Genomic DNA, 18259 nt, shown 5'->3' with positions numbered 1-18259 from the left:
GTGAGATACATTGTTGCTTGCGACGGGAGTGTGACTTGTTGAGAAAAATGTCGTGTTTTTACGCCAATCATGTAAACTTAATGAAGTAGAGAAAGGAGTACTTACTGTCGAGGTCAAGGAAACGGAAGCAAACAACCTGAAAGGATGAAATATTTTCAGAGTTGTTTTAACGCTCCTGGCTGATGTTGATGGGCGCACGTCAAAGTGTAAGGACGGAGTTATCATGTAGTCCCACTCCTTTACAATTGTTGTTGTAATTCAAAATCCCGGGCTGTGGGTCTTTACTGTTGTTATGACGACGAGGGGAAGCTATTTTGCACTCTCGCGCAAAACCCATGCGCGGAGCGCGTAACTCTACTTTGCGCAAGCCACGGAGCAAAATAACAATAAATGCATTGTTTGCGTCATAATAGGGTACGCGGTTTTCTAAAGTCTTATCGACATCATACGACCAGGGGGAACTATTTTTAGGGATTGACCAATCAGCGCGAACTTCCGGTGTCGCAACTCTATCTATCAACACGCTCTGGATTACCTGGCATGTCGCCCTCTATAGAGCATACAATTGCAGGTAGAACATCACGACGGTAGTGAATCCTAAGAACTCTACTGTGTAGAGTTCTGTGAGTGAATCTCCCTCGCTATACAATTTTGTCGGTGGACGCTTTCCTCAAATATCAGCTGAATCAATGGTTATCAAAGAGCGGACTCTCTTCCAGACGTCAACACAATGAGCCTTATAGTCAAATTGCTTAAAAAAATGTTCACATTGCTCAAATTGCTAAAAATCAGTATTTTCACATGACAGCTGGAATGTCAAGGACACCACGGGGCAATTTTTCTGAGATATGCATCGATTTAAATGTTTTATGTATTACACATTTGTACAATGTGAACAAACACACACGGCTCAATTCTAAGATATTACATATAGGTTCACATAAAAATAGAAAGAAGTGGATATTGATAAAGGTGAGACTTTTTATAATTTTCCACTCTCTCTATATACACAACCTGCAATACCACTACCGTGAAACTTACAACTATCACTGAACCCGTTCCATACGGGAACCTGTTGGGCTGTGTATTAAATTTATGGGGATTTCAGAAATCAGTATGGAACGGGTTAACCCTTCCTACGCCAATGAGTCAAATGTGCCCAAATTTCACCCACAAACCTATGGACAGGAATTTAACATGGCACACAGACGGTTAAGTAACTCGAGGCAAGCGATCTCGACAGCGACAAGACCCATTTAGAATCAAGCTACCAGCAGTATGCTTACAAGCCTCTTTTTCCAAACTCTTAGTGATGACGTCATATAGATCTAGACAGCGATTTCGCACCATCACTACAACAGACTAAACTCTCTGCACGGCCCCAGAGTTGCCATGGCAATCGATGTTTATCTGGGAGGGTTTTTAGAATGTACCGCTCGAAGCCTAAATTTACATCTTCCCTTGCGCTTTTTTTTTTTTTTGGTCTTGCTTATCTGCTCGTGTTTAGAGAGACGTAAAACAATAAAGAAGACGAAGTAACAGAAGGTGGTGGAGAAGAACAGACTTAGGAGGAAGAGAAGGAGTAAGAGGAGTCATAAGACGAGGGAAAGGGGAAGGAAGAAGAGGATGAAGAAGAATAACAGGATAGATAATCTCAGTATTTTAATGTCCCATGTCACGCCAGCCGTTGCAGTCAGTCTTGATGTAACACTTTGGGGCCTTGCTCGAATTGATCACAGAAGCTCGGCAATGTTAACTAAACAGCAGCACTATGCAGCCTCGGGGACTACAGGCAATCATGATAAATATCGGTTGACAAGGGAACAAACACACATCTTTTTCTGTTGTTGTTCGAAGGAGCAGGAAAATGTGTAAAAAAGAAAAGGATTTATTGGTATATTTAATCCTATGTCAGAGTATTTTCTATATTAATGATTGGTAGACACTTTTCCAGAGCGATATAATAACTACACAGCCTTTCAAAGCGAATTTTGTTGCATTCGAATTAATTCTCCGACTGCTGTTGCCTGACTCGTCGCAAGTTGTTCGCCAAATTCACTGTGAATTCGCAGCATATACGCGTACATCTACAACGAGAGGTCCAGTCGCGCTTCTGTCCATATAGCCAAACGAACGGTGTTGTTGTGAGGCGCAGATGTTGCACGTGATGCCCCCTGCAGGCGTCCAATGTCGCCAGAGTTAAGGCTAATGCGTAAACATCCTAACTTTGCCGTGACTTCATCTCTACAAATGTTTACCCAACATTCTCCCGAAGGCTCCACGGGACGACGAGGGGACGAGAGTCGATTTCCGCTGCGTCCTAATTACACGACACGTGACCTCATAATGCCGTCCTACTAGGCGGTTAGTATTGTTGACTAGATCATGTTGACGCTTAAAGATCGCGGATACACCATGAAGTTTTAAATATCAATGAAACAGCAAAACAAAGTAATAATTTCGGTATATATTTTCAGAATTTTGCAGGCGTATTGAATACCTGTTTCTGTGCAAGAGTTTATTACATTAGATTTTTGCATGTATACTACAGTGTACAGAAATCATGGAAATAGACCAAACTAAACAAACCAAACCAACCAACAAACAAACATGGCATATACTGAAACGCAATTCTACGTAATTGTGCATTGTTACAGTACATTTTTTTGATGAATGAATGTGATCTGAATCATCGATGTCAACAATGGTGCTTGTACACCAAACCTAGATGACATCAAGTAAATCATTCGCAATTCATGTCATATTAATTGGGAGAAAATAAATTCATATTACCACTACTAAAGGAAACCAAAACCTAAAGAGAAATAGATATGGATTAAGTGAGAGCAGCAACATTAGTAGAACATATCAATGACAGTTTGAGGAAAATCGGACAATCGATGCAAAAGTTATGAATTTTTAAACTTTTGGTGTTGGAAAAGCTGGATGAAGAGACTACTTGAGTTAAAGACATCATGTGTGGACAACAATAAAAAATATAAAGAAAATTCAACATGCTTTCACTTTTCTAGCATAGTGAAAGAACACTTGACTACCCGCTTTCAGAAAGCAGGGGAAATAATACTACCCTTATGTCAGTATCAAGTTGATGGAATGTGTAATCTCATGAAAAAATGAATTTTTTATAACTCCTTTTATATTGTTGTCCACACATGACGTCATGATCTCTAGTAGTCTCCTCATCCAGCGGTTCCACAACTTTCACTGATGTGTTCTACAAATGTTGCTGCTTTCACTTCAGCCACATTTCTCTTGGGGTTTTGGTTTCCTTTAAGGTGGTGTTCCTTTAAGTTGAATTCATAATTCACTGAATTTCGGCGCAAGACTCTACAGACACTACGTTGACATCGCAATAATGATGTCTACATTGTCACTTTATAAATTAATGGAAGTGATTTGAATCATTGATGTCAGTTAAACAATGGCGCTTGCACGTAAAACCCAAATCGGATCTAGTGTATCAATCACCCCCCCCCCCCCCCCCCCAACTAAGGTGGCCATCCGTAGGCTACCGCATGCGCATTCCCAATTTTTCGGGAAAGGGGTATATTTTCGAGGCTCAGCTCGGGGGAAAAATCCCCGAAAAATCCTCAAATTGGGGGGCCTTTTATCTTTTCCCCGAAATATTTCTGATAAGGGGTAGTTTACAAATCTTTCCCAAACAATTCTGAAATATCTAGATCAAGAAAAAAGAGAGAAAAAAAAATCTGAAACAGGGGTGCATGTTTTGATGTAAAGCATGCCAGGCTCCAGCTTGCCTTCTCGTTCCCTTCCAAAAACATGTGATAGGGGGCAATTCTGCTGCGTCTCCCTTCCAAAACCCTAAAACAGGGGGGTAATTTTGGTGGCTTCCCTTCCGAAAGCCTGTGGCAGGGGTGGAACAAGCATAAATGTGTATGTATGACCGCGTGAGTGGGGGGGGGGGGGGGGGGATCAATCCAATTCATGTCAGATTAAAAAAGGATAACACAAACTTCATTGCGCCACAACTTCATTGCGCCACTCCACAATGATGTTCCTTTAAGCTGGAAATTAATTCACTGAATTTTGGTTCCTTTAAGCTGGAAAATAATTCACTGAATTTTGGCGTCAGACTCTGTATAACTGGCACTGGGTTGGAATTGCGATCATATTTCACTGCTATACCGGTGTCATCCAAACATCCGAAGGATCATGTTGAGATCGGTCGATGCTTATCAAAATGGGAAGCCTACAGTCTTTGGCGGATATGGAACCGTGGAAAGAGGGAGTCGAGTCGGTGTCTCCTGCAAATCGAATACCACACGCAGCTTGAAAGATACAACGATGACGGCTGAGACCCAGTTCACACTAACAAAATACGCCGGGCGTTCCAGGGGTATTCTTTGTTTGTCTTTCTTCGTTACGACACATGTGGACATCTTGCTCTTAAAGGTAGACGCCGTCGACTTCATCGGGTCTTGAAGATACTCAACCCCTAAAAAGGTGACATTCCATTGGATTTTCCTGAAGTATCTTGCACTCTTGTTTACACGCGGTCTTACTTTCCAACTACATCTTGTCTTTCTAAAGAATATGAATGGGGTCTTACATGTGGATTCGACTTGATCCTGTAAAGAAGAAGAATAAGTCTGATGTATAATAATATGGAAAGAGAGAGAAAGGTTGGCGGAGAAAGTGACGGAGAGAATAAGAAAGGGCATGAAGGAGGAAATAGTAACAGATTATAAGGTAAAGTATGAAAAATATCAATTTCAAAGGCATTCTACGAATAATATCTGTTATTTCTTAGTCGTTACTAAGTTTGCTGTAAATCAAGTCAATTAGCCAGGAGGCCAGTAATCTGTCTCAAAAGTGATGTGCCAACAACTGGACGCCTGTGTATCATCTTCCGATTTGGTTTATCTTGATAGCGATGTCATTAGAGTGATAAATATTATGAATTAATGTTATCCTCATCATCTATCAACGTCAACCAAACCAGTTAATGGCTACAAATTTCGACAGATTTCGACTGTAATGGTATAAAATGGATCAAATCTCATGAATACTTTATTCGCAAGTACAGGATAATCAGGCAATTACACTTTACACGCAGAACTTAACATTAAAGGACATAATGATAGCTGGCATAGTAACGGGGTGGCTCTGCAAATGATGGCAGAAGCAAAGAGCGGAGGACCTCATCTATGGCAATATACGGGAAGGTGATGTGAGCTGAATCGCTATTGTACATCATTCCCCTCTCCAAACTACCACCACAACAACAAGAGGGGTTCATGTCACATGCACGGTTCATTTTGTTGTTTCTGATTGGTGAACATGTGCACAGTTGACTACATAATATCTTCTTCTTCTTCTTCTTCTTTTCTTCTTCTTCTTCTCTACCGCCACCACAACCCCATTTCCCCACCCTCCTCCCTTTTTCTTCTTGATCATGGGACAATCACAGACTGTTTAGAAAAGTGAAATTGGTAGGGGAAATCCATTTTCGAGTCCTGATAATAAAATGTTCAAAATAATACACAACCACAAAAAGCTGTTATCATCCTGATTTCTGATTAACAGCATGCCTCTTCTTTTCAATGGTGCAAGTTAACTTTTACTAAATGCGCCTTTCTAATCCAAACTCTGTCTGCCTATAGATACTTGTGGAGATGGAGGGGGGGGGGGGGGAGACCGCCCCCGTAGCAAACGTACTTTGCACTGTCAGCCCGTTAGTTATTTTGCTGCGCTACTTCTGTCGCGCCCTGTCCATTACCTCTCGGGGCTTACAGACGGCCGGCGAATGCAAGATTAAACGCGGATGGCTGCCCGTCGGAGGGAATTTCAAATCACCAGGGATACAGGCCTTCGTCGCCTCCAAGGAAAATACGACCGAGAAAGCGAACTCAATTACAGAATGGAAAATGTTATATATTCCCTACCCCATCCTGTCGATCAAGAAAGCGCCAAAAGACTTCTGGGCAAGAATTCACCACGTGTAACTTGTCATCTTCAGTAGATAGCAAATGGCTCGAAAACATGATCATTCTTTAAGGTGACGGAAAGGTTGACAATGGTTTTTTCCCCATTTTCTCACTTTGTCTATTTCATCTTATTTTACTTTGTAATTCTAATTTCTATTGTTTCGTTATTATTATTATCATTATTATTATTATTATTGTTATTATTGTTATTATTATTATTATTATTATTATTATTATTATCATCATCATCATCATTATTACTATTACTATTATCATCACCATTATTATTATTGTTGCTATTATTATCACTATTACTGCAAGAATAAAACCTGTGGTACAATATAGACATCATAAACGGAAACACTGATTTACTTACTGCCAAACATTCGAGCTTTTGTGTTTATTAGCATCTCTTTCCTTTCTACTTTCCACTGATTTTTAGATAATCAAATTTTCGAATGTAATGAGCACTTTCATCCCTACCGCCTTGCTGCCTAATTAAGATGTAAGAAGTTCTGCTTTTGCTCAAAATGTCGCTGGGATGTTTGCCTTCTCATATTGCTAATTTGTAAATTTCCCTAATGTACTCGAAATGCCACGCTGGCTATTAGAAGTCTTTGTAATCAGGTAGTATAGATCTTCTCTCTCTCTCTCTCTCTCTCTCTTTCTCTCTCTCTCTCTCTCTCTCTCTCTCTCTCTCTCTCTATATATATATATATACATATATACATTAATAATACCAACTACATGTATGTATATTACTAGTATGTAAGCTGTACGCTGGAGGAAGCCGTAAATATCCAACCAAAGTGAGAATATATTTGACGTCAACAACCTAGACAACACACAATAAAATTTTATCATTCTCACATTGCGATACAAACTCGAGAAACCCGTGTACAATTTATGAAGAGCTTTAGATGACGATTACAATAATCTATAATCCTCCTTTTCCATGAGCCATGGCTGCTTCCATAGTTACAACTAGATTGAACGTATCTCATACTCCCCCCTCCCCCTTCATTTTAAAACTCAAGAGGCATTCAGGAATAGTATCGCACTTTGTTACAAATGACCCTTTTCCTTCTGATCATGTGCAAACCTTCAAAGCAGCCTGAGAAGTCGCGTATTGGTTTCCAGCTCACGTCTCCATCGGTCGAGTGGACCCGGAGTTACATATAGCTCTCTGGTTGTTACGGGGATTTGGATCTTTACATTCCCGCAGTTCGAGAAAGTACAGCGTTGCCACATGGCCTGTGTTTCGATGCGAATAATAAGGTGATCAGGGCAAGGAGTTTCATGTGTGTGTGTGTGTGTGTGTCGGGGGGGGGGGGTTGGGGTCGGGGTGGCAGATAAAGAAGAAAGGGGAAGAGTGGTGAGAGGAATTGTGAGGGGTTGGGAAGAAGGGTATAGGGTTATCTTATCCGGAAGCGAGGGTTAGGTGCCATCTGCTTGTCAATGAGCTTGTGGATCTTGGTCTGCATAAGGGCTGAGACAGGTTATTAAATAGCTACATCATGAATGATTCTTATATCTTATGACCTTTACATTTTGTTTTTGTGATGACAATTAGTTTTTATTGAAAAGAGGGGAAAATGGCCGAAGCTTTATCATTTTCGTCAATCAAGGCAATGGCAAGTAACTGTGTTATAATGTTTTTCATTGCAAAGATGAAATCGTAACAAAAAATACCTGCTTGTGCAAATAAACCAAATAACAGACTTTAAGACGGCAAAATACATAAACACACAAACGCACGCACGCGCGCGCGCACACACACACACGCAAATAAGCAAAAAAAAAAAAAAAAAAAAAGAAGATATACACTCACACCACACATAAAGAGATGAACGGGCAGGTTGTTATGGAAACCTACCCGGAGAAGGTTTTCAGTGTGTGTCTGTTAAGACGTCACCCGGCACTCTCTCCTGCGGTTTTATTACCCGAAGCGATGAATTTTGTTCTCCGGACGTTGTCCCGAGCTTGTCTGGGTAAGGCCTGTAAGAGTCAGAGATGCTCTACTAACCTAGGGATTCGTTCTTCCTCATTTATGATAATCATTATGGTGATAAGAAACACTAACTATGATGATAACGATAATATGATAATGATAACAGTATGACACTCCTAGCACATGCACCAAACCCTTCTCTGTACTTTTTACTAACTTGAGAGGCTCAAATGAATTACATTTTGATAGTATCCAAAAATTTCTGAACCGGGAAAGATGCCCAGTGTGTCGGTTTGGATTATGGAAAGTCAACGGGTCTTCAAGCCTACCAGACGGCTGGCTAATTTGCACAGGGTGCCTGCTTTCCATAATGAAAACAGTAAACAGGGAGAACCAAAACAAGGAGAAGGAATCGTCTAGGCACGTACGAATTCGCAAGTCGACAGTTCAGCGCACTTTGCGCAACGATGCATCGTATTCCGCGGCACTGTCCGATGCTGCCGATAGCGAAGGGATCTTTTTTATGTTGGCCGCCTCCCCTTCGCTTCCTTCTACCGCCCCCGACCCACCCCTCCCCTCCCGTGGATATGAAATAGCGCCACTTCATCGATTGTCGAGCAACATTTAATCGCGTAAAAAGGAGCGGGCAATGAGTTCCGGGCCGATGGGGGAAGATTAGGGAGTATATGGGTCACCAGATCCGCGGGTTGCGAAAAGTCAGATGTCTTTTGCGAAATTGCCTTCAGGAATCTCAATCCACCCGAGAAAGATGTCTTAAGTTTGACAGTCAAGCAATTAGAGAGCCTGACTTCGATATTAATTTGAGGAAAGTCGCTCAACTCCTACTGTGTCACATTACATTCTCACCTGCATAAGATGTCAAAGGCGATGTATGCAGAGTTTAATTAATCTTTATTCTATTTCGCTCACTTATATCAGTTTTTCTTAGGCATTTGATCGCCACTTTGTGCATCAACGCCTGTTTCCTTTTGGGTATAGTTCGGTATCTGACCCAAACAGCAACTTTGGCTAAACAATACTTTGCAATGATAAAATATCATTTGCTTCATTTTAACGTGTCGTCCTTGTCGAAACATTATGACATTTTCGTCACTTCATACTATTAATAAACATTTTATGAAATATCAAACAAACCCCCAAAAGAAAGGAACGACAATTATGATAACCACCTATGAATTCTAAGAGGCAGAGAAAGAAAGGGGGCAAAGAGACAGACAGAGTGTATCCTTATATATCATATGCAATAGCAGTTTCATTACGTATAGCTGGTGCGATGATTCTAATATGTTCTGCTTATGTCGGGCGTTAGTCATTTAATGAGCACGATACCCATTTCTTAGTGCTCACTGGGTTGATTGATCGCCTCCCTTCGCACATCTCAGGGGGGCGTTTTTTGTCCGTTAAGAGAGTTTGCTGCGCTGACGATGCTCAAATTTGCCGAGTACAGCCCTGGTGTTTGAGCGAGAGAGGCGTTTCCTGAAAGACGGCATCTATGCAAATAACCAATCCCTCGGAAGCAGCCGCTCTCGTGCAGTCTCATACCACTCCGTCCTAATTTCAATATTGTATATTCACGCGTTTCACAGAGTGCGTGATGTGTTGTTGGATATCACCGCCCCCCCTCTCTCAATCTTCGTGGAAAGAAGGACGTGAATTCTACAGATATAATAAATACACCTGCTCATTTCGCTGCAAAGTTGATGTGCTATCTTGCTTACTTGATGGTATGATTTTCACACTTAATCTTGACACTTACAAAATTGCTTTCCTTTAGATTGATCAATTACTACGAAACAGTGAGAGTCTCATGAGTTCGAGAAATAACCTAGAAAATACAGTAATACATTTCCAGAAGGAATCAAAAGTAAAAGAAGCATCAACGACACTTTAGTTCATAAGATGATCCTCCTACCAGAATATCCCCCGAATGCTGCTTGACCCTATTGATATAACTATATTTATAGCGCAAATGATTTCTGTCGTAACTGTTAATGTTTACAAGTCGCCGCTTGCATTTTGAAGGACTGAGATAACATAATTTTTTTTTACACGTCTTAAATTCTAATCTCCGCATAAAAGAGAAAAAAAAGTGCAGCAGCAGGAATTGCTGCAGTGTCGCTCAAAATGATGTGTATAGTCTGCGGCGAATTCAGTGAATGACAAATACAATACTATTTTACTTGTATTTCTAGTTCATCGTATCAATATTGTCTCTATAGAAAGTACTCAATGTGTAAACAAATAGAATTCTTATCCTGTGGCGATTTCACCTTTTTAAACAGTCCAAGATAATAACTACCCAGAGAGGTGACAGGCAGTAGCCCCTAATGACGGGCTATTGAAAGTTCACGTTTTTATCAATAAAGAGAAAATGTAATGTGAAGTCAAAATGTACAGTGGAAAATACTCTTCACTGAATGTGAAGGACGATAGATTATCTCAAAACAACTGCGGAATCTCAGTATACTTAAAATGGACTGAATATTGTCTAGTTGACCGATCTGACATTAATACATACAGGTCCTTTGCCATCTTGTCTTCCCGATGAGATGTCATTTTGTTATACACTTGATCTTTTGTCTGTATGTCTGTCTGTCTGTCTCAGACTAGTAAAGGTGGTCTTTCCTTTAAATTGATTTTGTTCAGATTAATTCGTGGAGAAATAATACTGAAATTGTGATAATGACACATATCTATTCATCCGAAGCCGGAAAAATGTTTGACATTTTTCAACGAGACAACTCATTCAGAATGAATTCAACTTGAAGAATATTTCAGATCTGCAAAATAATGTCAAACGGGATATGTCTAATATCTTCAAGCTTCCTGCCAGCCTGCCGGTGGTTGCTTCTGCGGTGATTCGAATACTGACAAGGTTGTATAAGATAACATGAACCAAGCTGTCGAATTTGTATGTATGTTTTACTCCGTTGGCGTTCACCCTAAGTGAGCTACATTTTAACTAAACGGATGTGGCAAACAAGGATCATGACACCCTTTCAATCTGACAAGTTTCTTTGGTTTTAGGCTTTATCGACCATTCCTGCAGATAGAAGAGTATTGCACACATTTGCGCAGTCGATGATATAGAAAGAATGAGAGAGAGATAGAGAGCGATAGATAGATAAATATATAGATAGATAGATAGATAGAGAGATAGATAGATAATAAGATTGGTTGGTTGATAGATTGAGATAGATGCATTGATGTATAAGAATAGAGAAAGAGAGATAGAGAGATGGCATTAAACAGTACCGTAAGTTGAACGTGTGAGTGGACATTTTACAAGGTAAGTGGTTTATCATTCTGAAACACACGAGGCGAAGCAAACTCTGTCTCAGACTTCTCTTTGCACTGGCTCATTACTGATGCGTGATTGTGTTGTATGCACCCTTTCCTTTTTCCAACAATATATCATACATACCGCTTTACATTCTTTTCATTGCAACTGATTGACAAATTGCCCTACATCGACGTAAATAAGCACTGACTTGATCAGTGTTTTAGTAGTAGCCATGATAAAAAAAAAATCACGGGCGTACATACTCGAGCAGGATTCGAACCTACGACCTCCTGATCACCGGACAGGCGTCATCTCCACCAGACCACCGAGCTTTCGCCTATCTCGACGGAAGAATTTCACTAATTTGAATAATAAATACATTCTTGATTTAAATGATTCATGCCTCCATTGATTTTGTATGGGCAATTGTGGTAAACTCGCCTGAGAAAGCAACGTAGTCATGCTTTGAAAAACACATTACGTTCTTTTTTTTTCCTCATCAATATAACTTTGATAGATTTCTGTTACTCTGGACATGTAATGACCAAAGTGTAGAGAATATGCCAAGCTTTGCTTTGATGTAACTTGTATGATGTAGTCTATGATTTGTTATCTTTCAAATGACCAGTAGTTACATTATAGTTAAGGTATGACCTTTGCATAAAAAAACAGTGAAAGAAACTTAGAATTTACTTGCAAATCCAATAGGAAGCCCCACTTGATAGTCAATCACCACATACAATGCAACCTACATGACTTGTGACAGGAATGAAATTGCAACAAACGTTGTCACTATTCTGTGTTTTTTGGCGATTTATCGATCGGTTTCGGCAGGTTTGTGGGTTTGAGGAAAATATGCGAAGTTTTCTTCTTTTTTTTTCAGATCTCGTTTCTCTGTATCTTTATTCAATCTTGATCAATAGGGCAATTCATACAATAACAAAAGGAGGGATTACTGTATGTAGCTAGCCCTATACATGAAATTAAATTACGTGCAGTGAAAAACAGAAAAATGAGGAACGGACTGAGTGCACTGATGTGGGTATAGTATGGCTAATGACAAAGAGATATCGCTATTTTTGGGAGTAAAACTCGTAAATTAAAACAAAATAACCAGGTGATTTTTGTCAAGTGAATGGCTTCGTATTACTTCACACTCTTGAAAGAAGGATCGTGGAGAGGGTCCTTTTCACTCACTCTAAACAAGGGTTCGATTACTAAACGCACTTCGCAGTGGATAATTCACTCATTCCAACGAAATGCGACATATTGCAGGTGTGTGAATGGATTTGATTATCTTGATTTACTAATATTCGCCAAAGATTCACAAATTAGTGACGTCTGTATGGTCTGGAGAAATTTTGACTATACTTGTATATTTCGTATTTCAATTTGATGTGAGCTTCTACCTTTCTTTTGATTTGTTCTTACGCTGCACCGGTTTCAATGAATATCTTATATCAACAACACTTTGAGCGGATATTTTGACAGTGGCCGTGGACCCTTTTCTTTTCACCTGTCGGTTGAATTGTGCTTCGCCAAAAGTTTAAAGAAAGATCTAAAAAACAACAACAAACAAAACACCCGGCACTATATCATAAAATAGAAAAGCAAGAAAGCTCATCATTCATCCCAAACACACACTAACAGTCAGGAGACATTTCATGAAGAAATTCGAGAGGAAAATCATCAGTTTTGTTTGGACTTACTGCAGTGAATCGATAGCTGCGAACGTGCCAATTTCGCCGAACTGAAAGCTCGGGAACAGATAGCTATTCAAACAGGTATAACTCTGCTATATCGGTTGCGTTTCAGGTCGTGAGAATTTTGCCGATCCCGCACTGTCACGACTCACGCAGGCACAAACACGGTTCATCTAATACCTGTCGTGACGCCGGACAATAATCTGCGGTGTATACTCGCACGCAATTCATTTTGGACAGTGAGCACTGAGCGGACGCAAATCCCTTTCGTCCTTGATGATTGTATACGTTATGGCAGCTTCAACCTTGCCAAGTAATAGCATTGGTGATCCATCTAGTGATACCTGCTTTAAATCAATATGTAATTACATTGATTACCACGAAGCGGCAGTGAAATAGCATGGTGTGTATCGTGACGTGATTTCATTTCAAGAACCGGCCCTTCAAGAGCAATACAATGTAGTACATTGCTCAGTGCATGTGAGAAGATTCCAGCTCAGTTGAGTACACATTGATAAGCAATAAGCCGGTTTACTCTCAAATTTCTAATTTTGAACGTTCTATCCTTGATAACGTGGTGACGGCCGTTGAAATGATCTGCTCCTGCCAAACATTTGATTGCTTTGAATTACATTTCCGTGAGCGTCTTGCTTTATTTATTTTTTTTTTTTGGCAACGTTCATCAAACTCCAGAAAGTCTTCTGAGTGACTGCAGTCACCTTTGTTTTTAAGGTAGGAGTAATACTTGACTCCCAATATTAATTCAGTAGGTACTGACGATCACACGAACCGGCTTAGCACTTCATAGAGCTCTTTCTATGTATACCATCTGTTCACACGAGTGACGCACTTTCTAGTTCCAGATTGTGTCATCAATGACTCACATCACGCCAAATCTAAAGCCGATTTGTGTGTTTAAACAAAATATGATTAAAAGAAAAATGAATGAAATCCAAACAGTGTGCTGACAGCAAAACATATCTTATCCATGAATTGCAAAGAATATCACTATTATTCTTTTCCACCCAATCCCTTCCGGATTCTGATATGACCACACATTTTATATAAGATCAACCAGATTCTAGTTGGGAAAGGGGTATGTTCTCAGAATCAGAAAAATAAGAGGAACAGGCTGGTGAAAATTTGACCAAATGTTACTTCTGATTTAAAAAAAAAAGAAATACAAAAAAGTAATGACACACCAATCAAACAGAAATTGACAACTTCATAATGTATCATTGCCACCCCACCTTCCATTTGCCCTGTATATAAAACTCCTAAACTATTTTTTTTTTCATTTAGCGTTTAAAAGAAAAAAATACAATGATTGGACACTTACAAATTTACTTTGTTGGAAAATTAAAACTTCTCATCTTATATAGTACAGAGCAAAATATGGTAATGAGCTGGTGTATGCCATCATGGAATTGACAATCGTTTTGTTCGCTTAGTCACAGCTTCCAAAAAGGAGTCAAAAGGGGCCTCAGCTGTTGATCCTAGCAGAATCTTCGTCAGAGGCAAAAGTACACCACTGGCTCGCCACTTTGAGATAAACAGTTTTCAGCAGGGTTTTTTTTTTTTGTGCTACATTTAGCTTACAAAAACATAACTTTTTTATATGCAGGCCCTATATATTCTATCAGAATTTCCTCAAATTTTCTTCGTCCTGTTCCGGTCACTTTTCTGCTTTTATTTACACAGCTTATCATCTTCAAGGGGCACTAATTCTCCTTCAGGTGTCTTACTGGTATACGAATTTCAGCGCTCTCAGTGATACCAATAACGTGGTTTTTTTTTTTTCCCCTTGAAACTTTCAAAAGTCATGATTTTTAACTTTCATCTCGATTTTACAAACCTTTATTATTCATTACTCACCGTCGGGCACATTATTGTCTCGGCCCTAAACTCCTTCCGTATTTACCAAAATCGTCAATATTATCCCATCCCCTCTGTCTTCTACATACCATTGATTACTAGCACGACTGTATCAAATTAACGACTCTATGCATGCTAGAGCACACGACACCCACAACAGTAGCGTATAATGCGAAACTCGATGTTTTAATTTACATCACTTCGCGACACGCACCGAGATTTACAACAGGATGCCGTTTGTATCAAAATGGATTTCCAGGTAATTTCAATCAACGCTGCTATTTCGAATAAGCAGGAAGAGGCTTGTATCTTAAGATTTTGTCAAATAGACGAAACGTCACAGTAGATTGAAGGTGCATTGGGATTTCGATTGAATTTCCTCCATCAGAAATTGCATGTTGCGCTTGATAACTCAGTCGTTTCTTTTCTTCTTTTTTTTTTGTTTTTGTTTTGCATATTGCCAAATGTGTGTGTTAATTTTGCTGATTATCAATGCAGTCGAAAGGTAGTGAAAATACTGCTATCTAGTTCTGAAAGACGAATTTAGTACTGCTTCAAGCCACGTTAACATGAGCAAGAGTGATTTTCCCAAAGTTGATGCACTAGGGCGATCATTCTCTGTTTGGGAAATGCTTCTATTGATCAGAAGAGACCCGAATAGGAGGATACATGTGATTAGTGTTTTAAAGGATGAAGCAGCGAAGAAAAAAAAATAGATAAATAAATAAATAAATAAATAAATGCCCCTAAACTGATTTTTTTTCTTTCGATGGTAGTATTTCATGCATCCATTAATTATTTCTTTCCTATTGTTCTTTTTCGTTTTTAGACTAATTTTACACTCACAACCATGAGCAATACCTGACAAAATGAAGTGTACACGTGCATGGTTATGCGTAAGAAAACACCATTTTTATCTTGAAAGAATATAAACCAAGATAAGATATCATCGACAATTGTATATCACCTACACAGTTAAAAATAGATAAGCAAATAAATAAGTAAACAAATAAATGATTATATATATATATATATATATATATATATATATATATATATATATACATAATATAATATAATATAATATAGCAGCAAACGATCGAGTTCTGGCTTATGTTGGCCGTTTGCCCAAAGCATGGTTGTCGATGGTCACCATAATACTCGTTGTTGTTGCTGCTCGTGTCTGTTTTGGGGAGTTATGTGGTGGCCAGCGATCATTCTCCACTTATTTGGGACTCGACAGCGGCTCTTTATTGTTATTTTCTATCTTCACAATCATATTCGATCATTATCTAGATACAGTAGAATGAAATGCTTAAATCAGAGTTGAACATTCACCGGAATATTCTGTTACTTCATAGACTTGGGAGAACATTTAGAATTTAGTGTAGAGTTGTATGCTCAGCCTGAAATATGCACTGCTTGCTTTTCAAGCGGTGATTGCAAAATGCGCTCATCGATCTAACCCGCTGTCAAGAGGAGATCACCTGCAGATAACTCAAGTTACGGGGTGGGGAGGGGGCCTTTGCGCTGTCTCCATTAGCAAAAAGATTTCTAGCGTCACGTATAGATCAACAGGTATCTGAAAGATGAATGAGAGTGCATGGAATGAAGAGAAACGTCAGAAAGATGGAACCCCTGAAAGGGATGCTTGTGAAAGGTGCTAGTGGAAAAAAAGTACCTCCCCCAACCAAAAATTCGCAGAAATACGTGAAGCAGACAGTTTCATCAAATTCGGTGGGATTAGTTCCCTGAAGATACTGGCGCCAGGGAGTTGAATAACTCTGACGGAAGTGATGTGTTCTATTTTATCAATAACTTTACGAGAAACCAAAAGAACCCTCACTGGTCTTGTTCTGGTCAGCATGAATATTTCATAGATTTATTGAAACGGAAATGTCCTTTTCGGCATATGGATAGGATCAGCATTTGCTCTTAAAATGAACATGATATGTTCGCATTGATGTATTCACATTAACCTAGCCGGGAGGAATGCAACCACTTCATTGGAAAGATGTAGAAGAAGAAAGGACAAAATAACATGTTGATGCGATTGTTTTCGTTACCCATCTAAACATGAATCAGTCTGTTTCACCTAGGAGTGTTCCGCACAAAAATAACCAAATGAATATAGAGCATATAATAACAATTGCAACATTTGCATAGTCTTATACTAACATATTTACAAGGACTCGACGGAAGCGGAAGAGAGGTAACATGGCGCCGTAAAGGCGGGAAAACAAGAAGGCAATCCTGTAACCCATTAACCTTTCTTTTTCTTGCCTTTTGAATCCGAGCCCTGTAATTACTGGAGATGATCATTATTGGTATCAGGTGTCGCCCCGAAATCTCGGAAAGCGTGGAGAATGGAGCAAAAAAGAAGGACAGAAAGTAACGGAAAGGAAGAAGAAGGCGACGAAGAATAAAGAGAAGAGATTGGACACAATAGGAGAGAGGTTAAGAAGACAAATGGTTTTTTACTGAAGAGGAAATAATGGAAGGGCGATGTTAAAGAAATTAAACAGTAGTGCTACAAGGAAGGCAGGGAGGGCCTAGATGATAGACAGAGATTACAACATTGTGGAATATATCGTCGTAAGAATAGCAACAGAATTAGCCTTTTGTCAAGCCTAGGCCCTCTCGCTGTATGGGGGTGAGCGAATGATGGGACGAACGAAGTGAGTTTGTTCGCCCGTTATAGCTATCATACAACGAGAGGGCCTTGGCAAAAGGCTACAGCAGAATTAGTAGCATTGGTTTGCATAGTAAGTAAAAAATAAAGAAGAAGAAAAAGAAGAAGAGGAGGAGAAGGGGGAGGAAGAGAAGGAGGAGAAGAAGAACTGATAATGCGGGAGGATGGAGACGAAATACGTCACAATATATATTCGTTTTTAACTATGTGGGGCTGTCAATTACCTTGCCAGTGAGGTATTATTGGACAATGTCGATTTAATGCTCTCATCCACACCCCCGATCGTCAAAATCACCAGACCATCAACAGCATGCTTATTGCTGCAAGAGCGAGATTGACCCCCTCACACGGTTTGAGATAATTGGATGGGCAATAAGCACATCACGCATAAAAGTGGCAGCATATTGCAAAAATGGCAGACGCTGTGTAACCCCCCTGAAGGGCAGAATGGGAGACAGAGTACATTATGTTGGTCAGAATTTCACCTGAAGCTCGGAGAAAACTCTCCAGTTGGAAGAAATTACCCGATCGAGCGGCCGCTCTATTTCACTCCGCCCCCTCCCCTCCTGTGGTTATAGCCGTCAGTCAAGCCCCTGGTCATTTACACATCTCTCTCAACGGAAGATCCAACCTGACGACCCGGTGGCGGTTAAATTACAAACCTACTCTCAAGTCAATATGAATATTAAGCTAGAGTGTTTTATAACGGATCGGCTTGGGGTCCATTGAGGTACTATATATCGCATGTTAATCAATGTAAGGGAT

General features: G+C 39.7%; 1 pseudogene; it reads right to left on the bottom strand.

The window, feature by feature from the left end:
• Positions 1 to 18259, bottom strand: part of LOC140243590 (nociceptin receptor-like) — a 58935-nt pseudogene that overhangs the window by 2094 nt on the left and 38582 nt on the right.

The sequence above is a fragment of the Diadema setosum genome, chromosome 20, assembly GCF_964275005.1.
Source record: "Diadema setosum chromosome 20, eeDiaSeto1, whole genome shotgun sequence".
In the NCBI taxonomy this organism is placed as follows: Eukaryota; Metazoa; Echinodermata; class Echinoidea; order Diadematoida; family Diadematidae; genus Diadema; species Diadema setosum.
Note: the sequence above shows the minus strand (reverse complement) of the source record. Positions and strands in the feature narration are given on the sequence as shown.